The following is a 22,297-nucleotide window of genomic DNA, read 5'->3' on the forward strand; positions in this document are numbered from 1 at the left end:
GTCACCACTGCCTACATTAGCAGCCTGTAAATTTCCCACTGCTGGGCTAAGGCCTCCTCTCCCTTTGAGGAGAAGGTTTGGAGCATATTCCACCACGCTACTCCAATGCGAGTTGGTGGAATACACATGTGGCAGAATTTCCTTGAAATTAGACACATGCAGGTTTCCTCACGATGTTTTCCTTCACCGCCGAGCACAAGATGAATCATAAACACAAATTAAGCACATGAAAATTCAGTGGTGCCTGCCTGAGTTTAAACCCGAAATCATCGGTTAAGTTGCACGCGTTCTAACCCCTGGGCCATCTCGGCTGTTATGTATCGGTTTATTATATAAATAAAATCCAAATACAATATTAATATAGGATATGATAGCAATATATGTGATAATTATTAGAGGATTATCCGTTATATAATAATATATTAAGCAACAAAAGCAGGAACGATCCATTACAAAAGAATAATCTCAAAGGTTCGCATGACATTTACATAATAATATAAAATGACAATGTTTACGAGTGCAGTCTTGCTCATTATCATATTATATGTTATATTATGTCATTAAATTTTCATATTATTTAATATTAGGTTGTTTGTTTGGGCTGTTTATAATCCTTTTATAATATTACAAAAATTGAGTTCGACTTGAAAGGTCCACAATACAGATGCCAGTAGGAAATAACAATAAACATGAAACCGGATAAATATATAGAAAAGTCCCGCTGAGTTTCTTACGCCGGTTCTTCTCAGGTCTGAGGCGTCTGAGGATTTTTTTCTTGACAGTCAATGAGTGTAAAGTGGTATTGAATAAATATTTTTGACTTTTGATGTCTCGTATAAAGTTAACATAGTAGCGGTTTTGGTTCTTTTCATTCTTATATACTACTATAATTTATTATTTTATATATCATGCGTTGAAAGCTTTCCTTTCGATACTATTAATATATGTTCTCGAGAAAAAATTAAAATAAATATGTTAAAAATAACTATGCATTCAATCTTACAAAATACTTAAACACAACGACGCGAATATGCGCCATATTCCAAAGGAAGAGTATTTTTGTTTGTCGTAGTCAGCCACAAAACATTTAAAGTGTATCAATTTTTATAAGGTCTATCTATCATACATCATGAGTGATGATATTCAAAAGCGCTCCGCAGCCGCGACATGCGAGCTCCATCTGTCGCGGACATTACAATACACCATACATAATACATGCCGTCTGATCCTCAGGACACACACACGTGCCTTTTATTAGCCTCGCGTGATGGAGACGAATGTAAAAAGTGTACGGTGACAATATTTTCATAAGAATTCTGGACTTTTATTTAGAACATATTTTTCAATAGCACATTGCTTATCAAATGTCAAAAATTGGCCAATCTCAAAGACTATCTGCGTTGATATAATTAAAGTACCGACACAAATGAATGTGCAAGTACAGAAGTTCTTTATTTTTAGCGGGATCGCTGACTCATTGTATAATATTTATGAGACGCGGGACAAACGACTTCACGTGCTGTCCGAGGAGAATTAAAAAATATCCACATTGTCAATTTTTGGCCTGAGCTGTCGTTTGTCCTGCCCTTCCCTACAATCTCTGACATTTTGAAATTAACAAACGAATACGGTCATTCATAATCTCGGACATTTTGAAATTAACATTAATGAACGAAGAACGATAACATTTTCATTACCTATTCTTTCAAAGATTAATCGACGTCATTAGGAAATATTCTTAAACAAGGACATAATAAGGTTTATTATCGGATAGCATCTGACATGACTGTCTTACTAGAAATATTAATGCTTACATCACATCAATAGTTATAATCAATATTGTTAAGATTTATCTCAAACTATTTTATCAAGGCTTTTTGACTAAATTGATATATTCATATTACAATATTAATCATTTTATTTCTTCTTTATGCCATACATGTGTTTAAGTTCAACTTAAACACACGCATGGCATTTCTTTGGACAGAATATTTTATTGTTATATTATACACTTAATACGAATACAAAAAAATTAAAATAGTCACAAATTCTTTTTAAATATAGCCACACTAAAATATCTAAATTTAATAAATATAAAATGAATTACCTTTTTAACTACTCATTTCGATACTCATTTGCAAATAAATCACAAATCTCAGTTTCAACGCTTACGTAAGCAGCGCCTCTGAAATGCAATCACTGCCTTGACGTGATCAGAGGTCGTCGGAGGTCGGCAGAGGCCGCGCTTTCCTTTGTCCCGTTAATCCGAGTTTGATTGCGTCGATGGCCACGTTAATACTGCCGGGGATCCAGTTTTAACTTTACTTACTCTTTTTTACCGAAGTTCGATATCGCTCTGCTGAGTGTATAGACTTATAAACTTTATTTATCTACTATGTGTGTGCGTGTACTTACTTTTTGTCCGGTGGTGGTTTGATGATGATGTCTGTATGTTCACTTATTTTTCTTTACTCTTAGAATTGGATGAGACGTTGAAAATATTACACTTTACAATTACAATTTATATAGGTATTAACATCAAAGTGTATTAAAAAGTAAAAACTACTAATCTAAAGTGTGGTCATAATACTTCTGGTTTTAGTTTTAATCACACTGAGACTAAAACTATTATGCATTCTCTTGTAAATAATATTTTATATGAAAATCAAATATAACTTATTCGAGCAGGCTCAAGTTCTTTTTAATCTTTATTTCCACTGCGTTTAGTTCAAATTTTATTTACATTTCAAAAGTAACTTTTTCCGTGAATTAATTCATCACATAGTAAAATGTTTGAAATATTGTTCACTACCTGCCATACCCGCATAAAATTTATTCAACACCTTCACCTGAAAATATGTCTCTCGAAGGTTGAATTAAAAAAAGTAGCCGTCCTTTCCTAGGGCTCATACTTCCTCCGTACTAAAGTTTACTAGAATCGGTTTAGAGGGTTATTTATGGAAGCGTAACAGTCGGAGAGAGAGAGTTACTTTAGCATTTATAGTAAAGTTAGGTATGGATTAAATAAAATAATCATAACCTTAGTCAAGAGTGAAAATTGACTTCAAAAATTTTTTTCGAAGGCTTGTGTATCGAGGCTTATAAATAAGTATATTTTTTTAAACATAAGACAATCACGTATTTCAAGTAAAACGTAATATAAAATTAACTCGCTAGACTAATAAATTAGAAGTGAGCGCCACAAATTGAGTTACAGTAAATTTGGACCCATGAACAAAGTTACGCTGGGTTTCCAAAATGGTTCTCACGCCGAACGTTAAGAAGACGCTCCTTGGGGAGGCATCGTTACTTGCTAGAATAATTTCCATTGCAAAGCGTATGAAGCGTGCAGGGATCCATCGGATTATCTCTAATGTTCGACTGAAGCTTCTCGAATGTTCTTGAATTGTCGACAACGACCTGAGAGATGAACTGACTTTGATGCTTGTTTTAGTATTGAACGTTAAACGTCTTATTTCTGAAGAAGTTGGTTTCAAAATAATACAGTAAGAAAGACCGGTGTAAGCGGTATTCGAAAAAAAAAGGAGATCAAATCCAGATAAACTGTACTGAGTTTCGAAGGTGATATTAAATTGGTAAAAGAAAAAGAAAGAAAGATCAAATCCAGATAAACTCTACTAAGTTTTGTAGGTGACAGTAAATCCTAAAGAAGCCTACCTACAATTTTCCCTAAAAAATTAACTACTAATTGATATTATAATTTCAATAAATCTGGCGTGAAATAAAAAAAAAAGCGAAATTTGGATTATCCAAACGTAAATCATTCTGATGCTTCGCGTCACCAGTCGTGGAAAATTAACACTCGAATGGCACAAACACAAAAGAGCCTCTATTGAGATATACTCGTAAATAAAATTAACATTAACAGATTCACTGGTCATTCAAATGCATGTTTCAATATAGTCAATATTATATTGAAACATGCATTTGAATGACCAGTGAAGTATAAAAAAATAATTTAATTTATATGTTTACCGTTGCGTAACAATACATTATTTTTATAAAAGATGACGAGCAAATGATCTACATAATGATAAGTGGTCACCACTGCATCAACTATTCGCCAACAACCTTGAGAACTAAGATGTTAGGTATCTCGTGCGCGCTCACTCGCCCCTCATACCGGAACACAACAATAGTAAGTATTAAAACAAACGTAACACAGTTTAAGTGAAGGTTTAACTTTTGATGTTAAGTAGTCAAATTATGTACTCATCATCACCGCCGAGGATATAGCAGTAGACACAGAGCGCTACAAATAAATAATCTTTTTGCCCTGATTTACAGAGTTGCGACCGGAGAGAGATCGGACAATGTTTTCACTAGTACTTTCTATGACATGAGAACATATCACTGTCAACATCCTCTCAACATCTACTCTAGGCTCATACTAAGAACAAAAAAAATCAATAATCAAAATATATTTTATTTGAGTAGAATTACGGGTCTATATTAAAATATTAAAAAACGTCATTATGCAAGATTAAATTGAAGAACGAGAAGAACCCACCAGAATTTAATTGCTCTTTTTTAATCAGAAACTAAAAGCCAAAGATTTATTTTACTGTTTTGACCCAGGATTTGAATCCGGTATTTTAAGATCTATAGATTTACCTACCTCTTCTAGTAACAGGAGATAGGAAACAGTGCAATCGTAGCTAACTCACAGCCTTACAAACGAGACGGTTAAATAAAAGTAAATTTAGTAGTATCAAAAAATATATAATATTATATTCAACATAACATATTCAACAAAAAGCCTCGGGTTGAATTGATTCTATAAATGAAATGGTTTTACATTTTTTTACACGGAATTGTATTAAATAAATGCTGAGCGATAATCCATATAGACGTTCGGATCTAATTGCAGCGCGGCCGTCATTCCTGCTTTTGATGACGGCTATAAAGCCTATAACGTCGCCTGCCAGCTTACTTTGATGCATATCCATTTTCTTTGACGATTTTTTAAATTACGCTTTATATTAAAAAATTCGGGACGAGTAAAATTTTCTTGTATTATCTGCGTTCTAATGTAATTGTTATTTTTCTATACGAAGTTTTACTTTCCTTGTCAAGAAACTATTACAATATACAACTTGGTGGTAGGGCTCTGTGCAAGCCCGTCTGGGTAGGTACCACCCACTCATCAGATATACTACCGCCAAACAGTAGTACTCAATATTGTTGTGTTCCGGTTTTAAGGGTGAGTGAGCCAGTTTAACTACAGACAGTCCCTTAGGACATAACATCTTAATTCCCGAGGTTGATGGCGCATTGATGATGTAAGGAATGATTAATATTTCTTACAGCGTCATTGTCTATGGGCGGTGGTGACCACTTACCATCAGGTGGCCCACACGCTCGTCCGCCTACCGATATCATAAATAAACTCAAGTAAAATATCCCTTATAAGAACATGCATTTATCCATTAAAAGAACAAAAATGTATTTTCAAAACCTCTTTATTTTTCATTCATTATTTCATAGAACTCATTTCATTTTTCTTGTAGCGTGATTGAGATTTATAAAACCACACTTAGTACACCAGAAAATGGGAAGATTCTCGGATTTTGCAAGTCAAGCTACACGACGAAGCCAGTACAAAATTAATTGTATCTGAATATATTTTTAATAAAAAACACAGTATTTTAAATTTCACGCGAAGTATAAAAATCGCTTAACGTATGCTAATGGAAACGGAGCTGGGCAGTGTTTCGCGTAGATTGCTGACAGCTATCCGACTGTGTTAATAGCATCTATGCAAATATCGTACTAAAGGTTCTACAGAACGTGTCCTCAGTCAGGTAGAATTAAAGTGATGCACTCACTTGTTTTCTGCTCATCTCAATATAATTGCCCTTAATACCGATAGAAAATTAAATTAATTTCAAAACATTTATTTATATGCATGACGTAATATACATAAATACTTTTATATCGTAATACATTTTCTATTCTCTGCACAATAATGTTCAGTTCGCTCCGTCTGCGTCTTGTTTTATAATCTGAGAGATTCAAATGAATTTAGAGTCACCACTGGTTCGGAAAGTAGATTTTAGTAAAAGTTATTGCTTACTCTTTACTTCTAATCCACAAAGTCAACTTTTTATAATTAGTATCGTGAACGATAATATGTGAATAAATAACACTGTATTTTTTATAAAAATCATGAATATATATTAATCGTGAGGTAAGGCTCGATTAAAAATCTGCACATCTGTATCATTAAACTCATGAAAAGAATCGTGTACTATGAGAAGCTTCTGGAATAAAATCGTACGAATTTGTCTTATTTTTTGTTTTGTACTTTTATAAACGCCAAAATCGGATTGTATTTTTATAAAAATTTTGCAACAGTTCTTTAAAAAAGATACGATGGCATAACTATTTTTTATCTTGTCTAAATCAAATTTGCATCCAGTGTTTTAGAGTTATCAGGAGCTTGTATCTAATCTCAAATCGATGGCACTCACAGCCGACGCACACATCTAATACTAGAGTCTATGGGCGTGTATGACCGCATACGCTTATGTTACTCCGAAAATCCTTTCATAGCTCACGTCAATAACCACAGCTAAGGACTATATTCAATATTTCGGTCACTGAACCTAATAGCTTGGGACAAGGATAATAATTATTTAATATTATAATATTAATAGATAAATACTATACCATTATCTAGTTCTCTAAAGTGTATTTTGGAACACAAGAAATCTTGAAAGAGTTCCAATCGCTATAAAGTGGACGCGTCTATATAACGTTGCAATGATTATGAACAAAACCGCCTCACTGGTTTAGTGGCGAAATTATAAGCCTGCAGATGGTCCTGGAATAAAAACCGGTTGAATAGAAATTGTATGTGTTTTCTGGCAATAAATTCTTAAAAATCAAGTTCATAGTGTTTACACTTCTGTGCCTTGCAATACACTTAAAGCTGTTGGTTCTGCACATGAAAACCTGGTCGTGACAGAAAACATCGTGACAAAACCTGTTTGCATCGGATGAAATTCTGCCCCAAAATACATATGGGAGTAGTGTGGTGATCTTCTTTAGCTTTCGACTCATACTTTATTTTTTTATTTCAAATGCTGAGTGTATAAAATCTATATCTATGTATGAATGGAAAACACTATGTAACTTATTAAAGCCCGAGTATCGCCGACTTTGTTAATTGGAGTTGGATAGGTAAGTATAATCTTTTGATTATCCCCTGAGAAACCTCTCTTTGTACGGAATAAATGTATCTATAACGTAAGGCTTCACGGTGCTCGGGTAAAGTCCTATGTATATACATATATGTAAAAGTTTTTGAAGTATAACGATTATTAACACAGGTTTAGCAATTATCCATATTTTTTTAAAATTATAAAAACACACTTTTTGATTCATAATAAGATTGAAATTTAGAATATTATAAAAATGAAAATTAAAAATATTTTATCAAATTCGAAATTCTTTTACGTCACTTGAATAAAATAAAATATAAGATTTTTATTTTAAACAATAATATACGATATTATACTTAAAATAAGATGTAAAAATATTTAATTGAAACCATAAATAGCTTCTATACAATACTGTAATGACGACTTCGTGGTGGTGGGGATGCTAGCAGCATTTCTCCTTTGAATCGTAATTCCGATTTGTGAACTACCTGTCACTAATGGATAAGGGGCGATAGTATCAGAAGTGCGTTATTTTTAAAGTAAGATGTTTGTAAAAGTTCCGTTCCTCTTTAGTCTGTATTTGTTAACGTGGAATGAATTAATCTCCGCAGCCAAAAGGTTAACACAAGCCTTATAGGTATTTTTATAGCTATAATATGTCGTCGATTTTCTAACCTAATACTCTATTTTATGCAGGCACAGTTTACCGCAGGGCGCGGTCCTAGAGACCGCTATAAAAAACAAATTCAATCACGCGACAAATATTTACAGACCCTTTGGACCCTTGATGATAAATCTCTCATTCCCGATACATTGTGTGTGGACGAAAGATTTATCGATATTAAAAATAGTTATGAGCAATAAATTTGTTGGATTATTAAATTTTCAGCCTTAGCATGTTTAATTTTAACTAATCTTAATGATCTTTAAAATGTGTCTTTCTAAAAACATAGTGTTTTTTAGAAGCGGGTAACATTAAATAGAAATAAAATACAGAAGAAACATTTTATTCTTCATGAAATTGATTTTATTTGACAAATAATTTTATATAATAATCACATTCACACATATAAGTATACGTGTGAATTTGATTATGTGTGGTCGCCGTGGTTTGCGCGGACGTGGCGTAATTTGGACTCGTTACTCCGCCTCTAAAGAAACCTCACCATGTCCTCATGATTATAAAGTTTTTCAGTCTATATTATATAATTTTATTTCATCTATATTGTGGTATCTATCTTTTAAGGCTTTAAATGAACACGTCTGTGCATAAATAAAGTTGCATCAATGAAATATGATCTTATTTTTTATTAAAGCGTTCCCTATTCCGAAATGGTAGTTGTTTTCACTATATATATCAAGTGTATTACATCAATAGTATATTTAAACGAAAAGGTAGCGAAACGGTAGCTACCTTCCAACCTATAATACGAACCGTTGATTGGTCAGCAGCACAAGATGGCGGTCAGGGAGCATGCAAACATGTGGTGATTGAAAACGAGTGAAGCGGCAAAACACCGCAGAGCGTGCCCTCTCATATCGCCATTAATTGATACTTGATACGATGCATAGAACGATCTAGAACAGGCAACTTTTACTAATTAATTAACTCGGCGATATAAACATTCTCAATATAGATAATCAATGTTGGCCGATCTGGTAATTTTATAAAGATTTTCTAGCACATTTTAGAGACAACTTTAACGAGATTGAGAAGTTTATCCATCAACTGATTCTTGTGTGTAACTCTTTCATGATATTACTTATACAACCAGTATATATCTTTGAAGTATGTGTTCGAGATAAAGCAATAATACACCGCTAATATTTCGTATGAATAAGGGTAAAAACTGTAGTTATCTATTTATTTATCGGAGAAAAACCTTCAAATATTTGAGTAATATGTGATGATATGTACTATATTTTAAGTTCTTTGTGCCTCTCATTACATTGTGAGTCAGTTTAATGAGAGGCACAAAGAACCTTTCCCAGTGCACAGCAATGTGTGGGTGGTATCTACTCAGGTAGGTTTGCACGAAGCCACGAAGCAATAGCTTAAGCGTTCTACAAAATAGTTTTGGAAGCAGTCGCTGTAGTTATATTTCACATCTGAAGCATTATCCGGTTTCAAATATAATTAAGATATTAAAAAAATACTTTCTTTAACTGAACAAGTGGATGACAAATTGCCAAGTTTTGAGAGTTTTGTTTTGACATTGTTGTTGAAGTTCCATTAGCTTCAAATTGTTGTTTTTTTTTTATTGTATTTCTGTTGTTATTGCATATATCCACTTTCGTTTATGTTTTAATAGTGTTGTTATTTCGTAAATGATGTTACACTTTAAACAGTGGTTGAATTAATTTCTTGGCAATTTATTTGATTTACTGGCTATTTGCCAGCCACCTAATAATAAGTGGCACCACTGCCCATAGACATTTGTATTTTAAGAAATGAAAATAATTCCTATATCACCAATGCCCCACCAAGCTTGGGCACTAAAAAGTCATAAGGGACATGCCTGTAGTTACACTGGCTCACTCACTTTTAAACCGAAACACAACAATAGGAGGTATTGCTGTTTAACGGTAGAAGAATAATAAAACCCACCCGGGTGGTCTTGCACAAATCCCTACCACCAATCGATTATAAATAATATAAAATGCAAGGTTTTCCAGATTTCCAAATAACCACCAAAAATATACATTAATCAATGAGTTCCAATTCGGGTTGTAGATATATAACATTTCTTTCAAATGTCAATTTAATGACCAAAAGTTCATTCAAATACTAAATGTTTTGATTTCAAGTCAAAGCCACATCGTCAATAGACCGTTTGGAAGCGACGTTTGGTAATAAAGGAAACCTGAATCATACCAAAAATTGCCGAGCATTTCTCGCCAAATAATACGTATTGTAATAAGTTTTATTTGTAAGATTTTGGATAACTGGACGAATAAATAATGATAATGGTAATGAAACCGCGGTATTAAATATTATCAAAAACAGCTCATGTGTCATTATCAGCTACCATTAGACGTTATACTTTAATAAAGAAAAAATATAAACATCACTTTATGGTAGAAATTTGGGTAGTCAGATATTCTACCGCCAATCAGCACTACGTAGTATTGCTGTTCGCTTTCAAAGGTGAGTCAGCTAGTGTATCTTCAGGCAATAGTGACATAACATATGTTCCTAGGATAGGTCTCGCATTAAATAATAAATAAAATAAATAAATATAAATATTGGACAACATCACATACATTACTCTGATCCCAGTGTAAGTAGCTAAAGCACTTGTGTTATGGAAAATCAGAAGTAACGACGGTACCACATACACCCAGACCCAAGACAACATAGAAAACATTAACTTTTTCTACATCGACTCGGCCGGGAATCGAATCCGCATTGGTGATAAGGAATATTTTACTTACCACCATTTGCCCGTCCACCCATACGTCTACCGATAGCATAAAATGAATCTGTTTCTTTTTAATATGTATCAAATGGATAAGTAATATTTCCTAATAACTTTAAATTCAAAATGATTACAGATCAACTGTTTTATTAAATAAGTACCAGATTTTTTGCTATAATTACGCGTTTTATCAGTCAAATTAATATTTGTGGCTCGTATACGCAGTATATTTATATAAATCGGCAATACATCAGCGCGGCTCGGCCACGTTAACCACTGATGCGGATATCACGCATCTCTTCACACGCGGATAAAATGGAACGAACTGAACTGCTTTACTATAATTAATTCGTTATATCCGAAGCGAAATCGCTGCCTTAATTAATATGAACACGTGATTATATTCAGCGAATGTTAAATCATTTCGATGTATTTTTTAAATATATACTATTTTATTTATGTATGTATAACTTCACGCGGGTAAAATAAGGGTCTATGTACAACTTTTTAATTGAACAACAAACGTAAAAAGTTGCGTAGCTTAAAATATCTAAGAGTACAGACGGCCAAAAGGTACTTTGGTTTATACTATGTACAAATGCTTTTCATCCAAAATATTGTGTGAGGCAGGCACCACTGAATTTTCATGTGCTTAATTTGTGTTTATAATTCATCTCGTGCTCGGCGGTGAAGGAAAACATCGTGAGGAAACCTGCATGTGTCTAATTTCAACGAAATTTTGCCACGTGTATTCCACCAACCCGCATTGGAGCAGCGTGGTGGAAATTGCGCCAAACCTTCTTCTCAAATGGAGAGGAGGCCTTAGCCCAGCAGTGGGAAATTTACAGGCTGCTAATATAAAAATGTATGTAATGTAATTGGAGAAAGTTAATAATTAATCTGGATATTATATTGTATGCTGTCGGAAAATCATGAAGAAACCATTCAATTTAAAATGAAACAGAATATTTCGAAAGTTTATAATATTTTGATGAGGTCTGGGTTTTTTTTTAATTTAAATGTTTATTATAAGCCCTACGGATTTCACAATAATTAACCGCTCACGGAGTAATCCCCTCTCCACTCGGTAAGACCAAAACTCGTAACGACCCAAATGAGGATTTGTTTTGTAAAGCGTATTCACCAATCGACAGTAAACATCTCAATTACCTATTTTAGGGAATCGCCCATCAAATCATCAACAAGAAAAAATGATGATTTTCCCATATAAGTTTATACTTATGATGAAAAAAACTAAATATATTTTTTATTCATATTTTTTTTTTAATTTGTAGTCGTGTATTGAACAAATCATATTAGTATTTCAATAGTTTTTTCTGATATAAATATTTGTATTTTAAAGTTCAATAGCATTCGGATTTTGACGTGATCATGTATTCATATATTGCTTTAAAGCGCTTTAAGCTAAAAAAAAATAAACGTTAAACCTGTAAATTCATTCATTCTAGCGATGTTTTCAAAACTCGTCCATTGATCATACGCTTTAATATCCGTGCGAAACAAACGGCGTACGTGCGCTGTTTTCGCTAAAAAATGCTCGAAATCCTTTTTAAAACTGCACTCGTAGTGTGATGCATGTAATTAAAAAGTGGGCCAGCACCGCGACGTATGACCAGAAAAGGTTGAGCTCTCCGTGCTTATATGTATTATCAAATGGCACTGTTTAAGGGGGTCGAGATATGATTGTCGATGGGGGCAACCACGGACCTTTGATGTTCGCGTCGGATGATACGTTGATTTATATGCAATATTTGAGCGCAAATTATATTTCGCTTTCGTAATGCGAATCTGATTTTAAAGCAGGATTTTTGCGAAGGCATTGAATTAATCTTACAAAAACCTTCTCTTGTTTATATTATTTTGATATGTATGTTGGTAAATAACACGCTACCAGCTGGATTTTATATTATATACCTAAAAGAAGAATTTCCGTGTTTCGAAGATCAGAGATTACATACAAACTTCTAACCTAAATTAACCCCTTAGGATATGAGTTTTGAAAAAGCTCTCTTCATGCTCACCTACGTTCTATAAGGGATTCCCGTACAAAATATTATCCCCATAGATCTTCCAGTTTGTCAGTCATTGTGAGCCGTTCATTATCCATTTTAAATTGAAATTATAACTGTATGGATATAGGCTTCTGTACTAGCCTGTCTGGGTATATTATGCTATCGCCAAACAGCAATACTTCGTATTGTTGTGTTTTAAATTGAAGGGTGAGTGAGCCAGTGTAACTACAGATACAAGTATCATACATCTTCTCAACCCACCGATAACCCAAAGAAAAAAACCATCACGTATTCTAGTCAACGACAATACTTAATAACGTGGTGTCCCAGCTTGAAGGGCGAGTGAGCCAGTGTAATTACAAGTGCAAGGGATAGCTGCTTAGGTGCCCCAAGGTTAGTGGCGCATTGACGATAGAGAGAATGTCTTCTATTTCTTACCACTTGTCAACAGGTAGACTATTTGTCAGCCTATTATAGAAACTGTTACTGACTCATAAATTTTATTATTTGTATATAATTAAAGCCTTAATATAAATAACTAAAATATTTTGGATAGTATATTTACTGTAGTTATTAAATCATGGTTTCGTACACAACGCAGAAGAGATGGGCGACGGAGACAAGACAGCATAAGAGAACGTAATGCCGTTTACCGTCGCGGCACACGAGACGGTTTTGTCCCGGCGAACCAGTAAATGTTTCACATCAAAATATCATTATGTAAAGCGCTTTAAACTAAAACAAATATGACCAAACGTGAGCGTTTTAATCGCTTACGATTTATTCTCCAGCGATGTATCGTATTTTATGGTCTCTGAAATGGTTTGATATTGTTATATTGCAACGATGATCGCCGCGCGGCTTATCTCTGCTACAGACATAAATCCCGCTGAATATGTTCCCATTGTCTATACAACGCGTAGTGATGTGCTTAACAATCAAACGATTGGATATCGATATCCTTACAAAAATGTAGAGAACGTTTTTATCGATATGAATGAAGAGACAATATTTTATTTTAGTGTTTTTATATTTCATACGAGGTTTTTGTGAGCAGTCAATTTTATCACGTTTTAAATTACCCCCACACAAATTTTGCATTAAAATTGTGGCGCGTGTATATTTTACAGCGTTATACTTATATAGGAAAACTTTATTCAAAATTGAACTTGGAGTATTTTCCGCTCAAACTCTCAACAGAGGAACATTACACTTTCTTATTTATTGTCAAAATTTTAAAACCAATTCGGAAAGTATGGCTGATTAAATAGCACAACTTAAATATATACCTAATTATACCATATAAAATATATTTCATTCAGATTGCTCTGGTTGGTAAAAATAAATGTTTCGCAACTACAATATTGCGTAGTTCTTAGCCTTAGTCCTGTAAGCGAGTAATTATATAAAAGCATTTCAAACGAACCCCTGGTTGCAACACGATACAGCTCAGTACACTCGGAACTTCATATTCTTTAGTCTTGAAAATTAGCCCCAACTTTAATGGGAAGTAAGTTTGTTTTATTATTAGTTTAACAGAGCTGAAATTGTATTTTTTTTAAACACTTCTTGCACGAACAAATATGCTTTAAACTGCAAAATGAAACTAGAAGTTTTATATTCAACTATTACAATAATTAATTTACTTGCAGTGAAAGATGAATATCCAAGATTAAAGTGCAATCAGTTGTACAGTTCCATATACGGCTGTTTTCAGTTTCAACCCGAGTGCAGGAATTATTATATTTCACATGCGTTTTCAAATATAGGCATTTTCTATTCCCTCACTCTCAAAATCAGATTGGGTGGCAGATCCGACACAACCGGAAAGAGTTCAGGCGCAGAATAACGGCTTTACTTGCTTTCCGAGGCACGGCAGTGTGCACTTCCAAGTTCCAGACTCCGGGCTGTTACTGAGAAAATTTGGGCAGATGAAATCAATATTCTTTTATCGGCCCGATCAGGGGTTTGATCTCAGAATCTCGGGAATAAGCTACGTTATATCTTAATTATGTAACAGCCTATACACGAGATAAGGCTGGGCTAGACTCTTAGCTTTAGAAGTTTAGGAGCACATTTTACCACCAATGGTTTTGGTGTATACAAAGGTTTTCCCACAATGTCTCCTTTACTGTACAAATTAGGCACATAAATATTCCTCAACCTCCAAAATGCTAAGAAAAAAATTGTTAAAATGGTTAGATTTATAAAATTTTGCTTCCTTATGTTGTATAATAATTTTAACTGCTCTTTAATGTTGTGTGTAAGTATGTATCGTATAATGTACATACATATATGGTAATTCTTTTGGACTTGTGATGTCAATAGGTTGATGACAATGAGTCGGGCGCTTGGAACCGTAATAGCTCTCACAGCCCTCTGTAACGACACGGCGGCTCGCGTTCGCGTTCGTGGTCGAGTGTGTAAGCCAACTGCTACTATTGACATACATCGGTGTTAGGCTAAAAAGTTGCTGTGTAATTATTTCACAAGAAAAATTTAGACCGTTCGTTGTTCAAAAGTTATGTCATCAAGTAGAATTTATATTACACGTAAGTGAAATAAATATCCGAATTTCGTTAAGTGAATGTTATTAAATTTTTTTATGTCATATGTGAAATAAATTAGTAACATATTATATGTTTCCAAAAAGCCTGTCCAATTATTTGGATTTAAGTTATTGGAATTTAAAATATAAAACTTTGGCCTCAATACTATGGATATTACTAAATCTAGAATTAATTGACATAAACGTTGAATTCGAATTTATTACAAATTTATATTTTCAATATATCACCAAGATACCAAAAATATTACCCGAGATTTTATAAAAGTAACAAAAAATTTACTACGTTGGTGTTATATCAATATTAATTTTATTATAACGTAAGTCAAGAAGGATCTTTAATATAGTAGCGACGTTGGTTAATACACAAGTTTGACCCGACTGATTGGGGTTTCTTCGCGACGTTTTCCTTATTCCGACGTCATAACCGAAAAGAATTTTGAATTCAAATTAAATATATGCTAAATGAGCGGATGATAAGAATGCTTGTTCGATAGGAAATTAACGAGTAGGCCAATTCAGCCCTAAGTTTTTGCTCCACTGTTATACAACAAACTAATATAAAACTATCATTCACACGTACAAAAATGTAACAAATTTCAATGTATTCGACTTTGACGCTTAAAACCGATATGCCCCAATAAGCGAGTAGTTTGTAACTAGAAATCCCCGAGCCGGGGCACATCACAAAAGATGAAAGGACTCACCGGACAGCAGCAGCGGCAGTAGGAAGGCCAAGCTTCCGGCGAAACCCATGTTGCCCTGTGAATGGGAAAAGTTTTGCTGTTATAATCTTTTGTTACATGTTTAGGTATTCGTATAATATTTTTATTCTATTCCAAAAAAAAATAACATTTCATTTACTATGGAAAGTGTTGTTGACGCCGATTTTGAATCAATTAGTTTGTTATACTTAATAAAATTTAAGCAATAAAGTCCCCAAAGGATAATAATAGGCGTGACAAATTAGGAAGTTCTCAATCAACTGTTTCCTGTCAACGGGTCTTTTTAATTTGTCGGCACGTTTAGGAGGCTTAAGCTTATTCAATATTCTATCACTAACTTATTTACTTCGACTTTCAGGACATTCTTATCATAAAATACTATGTGTGCGCACTTTGGTCGTGATTTCTGCAAGTCTGTCTGAATATGTTCTACCCAATCAAAACCGCAATTAGTATTGTTGTTTTCCAACTGGAAGGATGAGTCAGTGTAATAATAGGTATACATCTGTAAAAAGTGTCTAAAGACCAGTCTATCTATTTCGAATAAAAGATATTAAAAAAACTACTGCGAACATTGAATCCAATTGCAAATACAAATTCTTTGTCAAACAGACCCTTATTATTAGTAGTAGTAGGTCTCAAAGAGCAGTATATGTAACTAAGATATGATTATTAGGTATAACTCGTACGATGTTATGAGTAGAAATAGCGAAATATGACAATATTATGTAGAGTATGCTCATGATAAAAATATTTACCGTACGTTAATTAATGTAATTCTACTATACTTTTCTAAATTTTAAAATCAAGTTTTTTTATTGATTTAAAAAAAATAACTACATAAATTTGTTTTTATTGAATCAATTGTGCTTTAAAATTATTAGAATTCGCAAAGTAAAAAGTGTAACGATTCATTTTCATCAAAGAATTATCGCCCAAGTTATATCCGAAAGATTTAGTTCATAAATATTACGAATATCAATATAAGTTTTGACACGAAGAAAGTTCGAAACATCATAACAGGCAATGAACACTATTTAAGTTGGCAAACGACTAAATAAGAGCTTTAGGTAGAAAATAAGTAAGTTCCATGTAAAAAAAATATGTAATAAAAACAATTTTCTTTATTGTTTCCTTTTTAATTGTGAACAAATAGCTAAAACAATTATATGTACGATAACTAAAATTAATTCAACAATGTGTTGCAATTATTAAAGCCTCGGAGCAACGCGTACTCGTGTTGAACTAACATCCCAAATTTAAATTAATTGAATCGCACTAATATTATAAAGAAACAGTATTTGTTTGTTTATTCGTCTGTTTTTATCATTAGTATGATAATTGGCCACCTAATGGACACTGCTTACCATGACCATCACCAGCGGCGACTGGTGACATGATGATGATTATTGAAACTACTGATCTGATTGATATGAAACTTTATATTGTATTAGTGTGTAGTTTTAAAAAGAACATTGTACATTGTTATATTAACTGAGATACAGTAGTTAAACATATAACAATCGGTCCGGGAGCTATCGAAGCGAATGCTACTAAAACGATAACTCGTATCTATCTTTTATAGAAAAGTGCGATGCAGAATATTTGCCTCAATCACAGATACGCATACCTTTTTTTTAAGATTAACTTCTTAATATTTATAGTTTCATTTAATTAAAATTTATGTATTATGAATTAAAATTTACACAAAATGTAAAAGAACAATCGCACTAAGAAGTACGAACAATTCAAAGCTCTGAATTTTCTTACAACAATGCGTAAGTTTATGTTCGTATTCCCCTACGTTACGTCTGGACGTCACAAACAAAACATTCCCGTATTACTCGGCATTCTTTTAAACGGTCTCCATTGTTGTAAGGTATTCGTATTCTGGACCACCAAGTGTTTTTGTTTGCATGGCAATTTATTATTATAAAAATGGTCTAGCTAGAAGCGACGGTGAGTTATGGTTCGTATACAAAAATAAACTGATCGAATCAAACCAAAACATAATTTATTCATGTAAGTTTTTACAAGCAGTTTTCATTCGTAATTTTACAGAATTGTATTAAATCTAAAACTACCGGCATGGAATGAAGAATCGGCACGTCGCTCAGTAGTTATCTAAAGCTACCGTTTTTTCGATAAAAAGTACGTAACACTTAACTGTGAGCTAAGATGGCCCAGTAGTGACGCTAGCATTTTAAAGAATGATTGCAGGTTCCAACAAATGTTCTTAACTTTTGTTTATTAGGAAACCAGTATGTATCTAACAACATGTGTCTGCCACCAACCCACATTGGAGCAAAGTGGTGGCAACAGCTTCAACTTTATTTCCATACATTACATACAGACTTCATTGGAACATTTATTGACTGTTACTTTAAAACTCAATCGCGTATTTCAATAAGAAATAAGAGTCCTACAAAGTAAAGACTATTAAGTTTCTTGAATAAAGAATATATATTATTTTTCTTATTTTAGTTAGAAGTAGAAGTTGTATTTCAAAAAATGAAATTGTGTCATCAAATATTTATATGAACGGTTCCAAATTTTATAAAGTTTCTACTCTAGTTGTTCAGTTGTATAGTTACGAGTTGTTCCATCTAAAGGGACTGCTGGAGTTTAAATAGAATGCATCGCATTAGAACTTTCCCTCTGCAGTCATGTTACGGTCACTCGGCTTAATTATTTATCAAATACATTATTATTATTACAGCTTTATTTAATTCCACACAAAATTAAAATACAAAACATATCATGCAGATTAATCAAATAATAACTATTGGATTTAATTATTGAACAATTCGGGTGCTATTGTGTTGTTGTATGGACCCCCTGCGGGTAAAAGCCTCCTCCAACGAATTCCACCTTTCTCTATCCCTGGCAGCAACCATCCACTCCTGACCTGCCACTGTCGATAGCTCGTCTGCCGAGCTTGTATATGGCCGGCCTCTTGCTCTAGTTCCTTTTGGACCCGATCGAATCAAATGGAAGGATCAAATACATGATTATATTAAAAACAGATGAAATATTACTTTAATTTAGACCTCGATCCTTACGTTCCTAATCAAATCGCCGCGACCGAATAAATAGTATTTTTATTCTTTGGTAGTTGAAAGTTTTAACGGAGAGAATTAAAGTTGCTTCTGCACCTGAACTCCTTCCAGCCATGTCAGACTGCTATGACTCACTTTAAAACTTTAATATAATCCTTAAAAGTTAGTTAGTATCCATTGAGAATAGATGTGCTGGAAATCAACTAGGAGGATATTATATCATTTGGAAGTAAATAATCAGTCCTTCTTAAAAACCGAGAAACGAGAGAGAAAAAGCAATACTTTGATCACCATTGAAATATCCATTTCCTTAGTCTTAAATAAAATGCCATTAAAATTCGTTTTGCATTTCAAGATACGGAAAAGAAATTAGTAAGTCTTATAATTTGCTCCGTTTATATTCATAATAAATAACAAAACACGAGTATTGAGGTCTATATATATATATTCGAGTAGGAGGAGGAGGATATATTCGAGGTCTTTTGAAGCTTTTTAATTTATAATATCGGTAGGCTGACGATTATGAGCCACTAACCTTGGGGACGAAAAGGTTATGTCCAAATTTAAACTCTGTAGGTCTTGGTATAATTAAAAAATGTAATTAAATCGAGTGTGGGGAGTTTCATGGATTTAAAGCAGTGGTGATACGAGTTTTCAATTTATTTATATTTTGTCCTCAGGAATAATAGTGTGTGTGGAAAATCGTTATTTTTTTAATAGATTTATACAAAGTAACCTTATATAAACCTACTAATTGCCTCTGTAAGCCATTGAATTCAAAATAATTCCCTCTCCGGGATAAATTTAAACATTCCTGACAAACGATCTACAAAGACAAACGAAAATGTAATGCTAGCTTTAATTAATTCTAGAGTAATTAAATAGCATTAATTATCGTCGCTGTAATTGGAAATCGATCGTTGAGAACTAATGTAAAATTATAATTAAATTGTTACTTATTTCGAATTAGTAATTACTTTGATTTTAATTAAATTTATAAGGAAACTAAATAAATTGCTTTTTTAATTGAAATAAAAAAAAATCAATAATACGATAGTTTTATTAAAAATAAACGTAAATTAAAAAACATAAACTTAAATTAGACCAAATTAAATTTTATCGTGTCACTAGCCGTGTAACTGATAGAATATTCTGTGGGAACAACTTGACCAAGTATTTAAGAATAAATTACAAATTTTAGCAATTAGAACAGTAATTTAAAAAGGATTTGAATTATTTTGGCTATAAAAATATACGATTATTTGATATTAATTCTAAAATTTAAATTTTAAATTACAAGTTTTTAATTTGATAGGTAACAAATAGCATCCAAAACAACATTCATTCCTTATTAAAAACTCTTCAGTAAAAATTTTTTTAAACGCTCGGTTAAATACAGAAACCTATTATCCTTAATTCCATCTCGTTAAGTGATGGATTTCGCTTTTTTTTTGTCATTAGCTTATTAATGGAAGCCAAAATCGATTCCCACATTTATAAAATCAGAAATTTACATAAAAACCTCATTCCATCCCCCATATATAATATCCCAATATTTTCTTAATATTAAAAAATATTATTATGTATAATTACGATGCAACTGTCTATGAGTTTTTGTAAAAGGTTCGAATATCTTGCTATGTATAGTATTATATAGTTCAGTACAAACGAAACGTACTCATGTACCTCACGTAAAACGGTAGTTTTCACGAGAGCCGATCCCAATTTATGTGTTCCGCCAGAAATTCATAACTTTTGTTATGATAACACCAAGCCAGCGAGTTTTGTTATTTAAGTATTATTTGTTTATTTGTAAAGGGTGTTCGTTTATAAATTACTTTGTTTCCTTTAGAAATACAACTGTTTCGTTTTATTAGAAAAAGTTTATAATCATTTGATAATTTTAATATAATACCTTAAAAAAGAATATACAGTCGTCCCAGTATAATTTTAATAATAACAGACGCAATAATTTTTTATATCAAGAATGTTATAATATTCAACATAATAATAATTAATTAAGAATTTATTTCAATAATGTAATAACATAATGTAATTTTAAATAGTTTCGATTTAATTTCAAAAATTGTTTTTTTTTTCTTTTTTTACCTAATTTACATATTTTTTAAAATATGTTAAAACTATGGTAACCTTTTTACGCAACCAATAAAAAGTTTAAGGTCCGTACCATTATCAGTCGTAGTGCCCGTATCAGTGAAATAATATTGTATCTTTAATAATAATAAAAAATTCCCATATATTTTTTATAGTTCTGCTGTAATATCTTGGGCGAAATGTAATAATTACTATTCTTAATAGGTTTTAGTGGAAGTACTAATTATTATACTTACGTTTAATATACAAACTTTTTAAGTTAACTCAAGTCCCAAATCGTAACATTCCACAGCACTCAGTCACATTAACTATTAAAACTTCACTCGATACGCGTAGCGCTTTGAGCTACGGCGTAGTGCTTGTAGCACGACCGCGCGCGACTCGCAGCCGACCGCAAATGGCGGGAGATGCTGACTAGACATAGACTAGCTATATTATGCAGCATATACTTCATAATTTCAGCATCTCTATTAATATACTGTATTTATTTATATGGAGATTATATTATACATAAAATGATTAATATAAATTATAATGCAATTGTTCGGATTGGTTCTTTATTTTGTTTCGTGCAGACTAATTTGTTGAGTATAATATTTATGTCGGTAATGTTGACTAAAAAAATCAATAACGAATTGATTTCTCATTACATGCAAAAAATATTCTGAAATAAATCTTCTCAAATGAATAAAGAAATTATCTGTACTGTTTTATAAAAGGCTTTTTATTCGAGGCGTAATTATAAATATTAAATACTTCATTAACAGCCCTTGTTAATACAATTATATTTTCTCATCAAGTACGACTCATAAAATATTTTCTGAAACCTAATACCGTAATAATTACTGTAGAAATTTCTAATTTAATTTTCAAATTTCTAAGGTCGCCGATTTAGCCATCAATCGATTTATTACAGAAGATTATTGTAGAAGGTTTTATGAAGCACGATGTATTATTCATAATAGCAGCCTGTGAAGGCCCCATGGCTGGGCTATGAAGTTTATTTTCTTATAAAGAACATACTTTTCAATTAAACATAGATTTTTAAATTAATAGCCAATATCAAAAAGGATTTCTTACAGTGGTTGGTATAAATGCGTATATGATGGTCAATGTTTTTGTATGTTTTTTTTAATTGGACAACATCACATACATTACTCTGATCCCAATGTAAGTAGCTAACGCACTTCTGT

The 22,297-nt window shown here is 32.6% G+C and overlaps 1 long non-coding RNA gene across 1 annotated transcript in view; it reads right to left on the minus strand.

The window, feature by feature from the left end:
* The window catches only part of LOC135193388 (uncharacterized), a 108,880-nt gene extending 87,390 nt beyond the window's left edge, over window positions 1-21,490 (minus strand). The window contains exons 1-2 of the long non-coding RNA XR_010309206.1: window positions 21,341-21,490; window positions 15,913-15,967 (exon numbers count right to left, since the gene is read on the minus strand). This is a non-coding gene — a long non-coding RNA (uncharacterized LOC135193388). The remainder of the gene's footprint in view (window positions 1-15,912; window positions 15,968-21,340) is intronic.
* Between the last annotated feature and the right edge of the window lie 807 nt (window positions 21,491-22,297).

The sequence above is a fragment of the Vanessa tameamea genome, chromosome 2 (assembly GCF_037043105.1).
Source record: "Vanessa tameamea isolate UH-Manoa-2023 chromosome 2, ilVanTame1 primary haplotype, whole genome shotgun sequence".
In the NCBI taxonomy this organism is placed as follows: Eukaryota; Metazoa; Arthropoda; class Insecta; order Lepidoptera; family Nymphalidae; genus Vanessa; species Vanessa tameamea.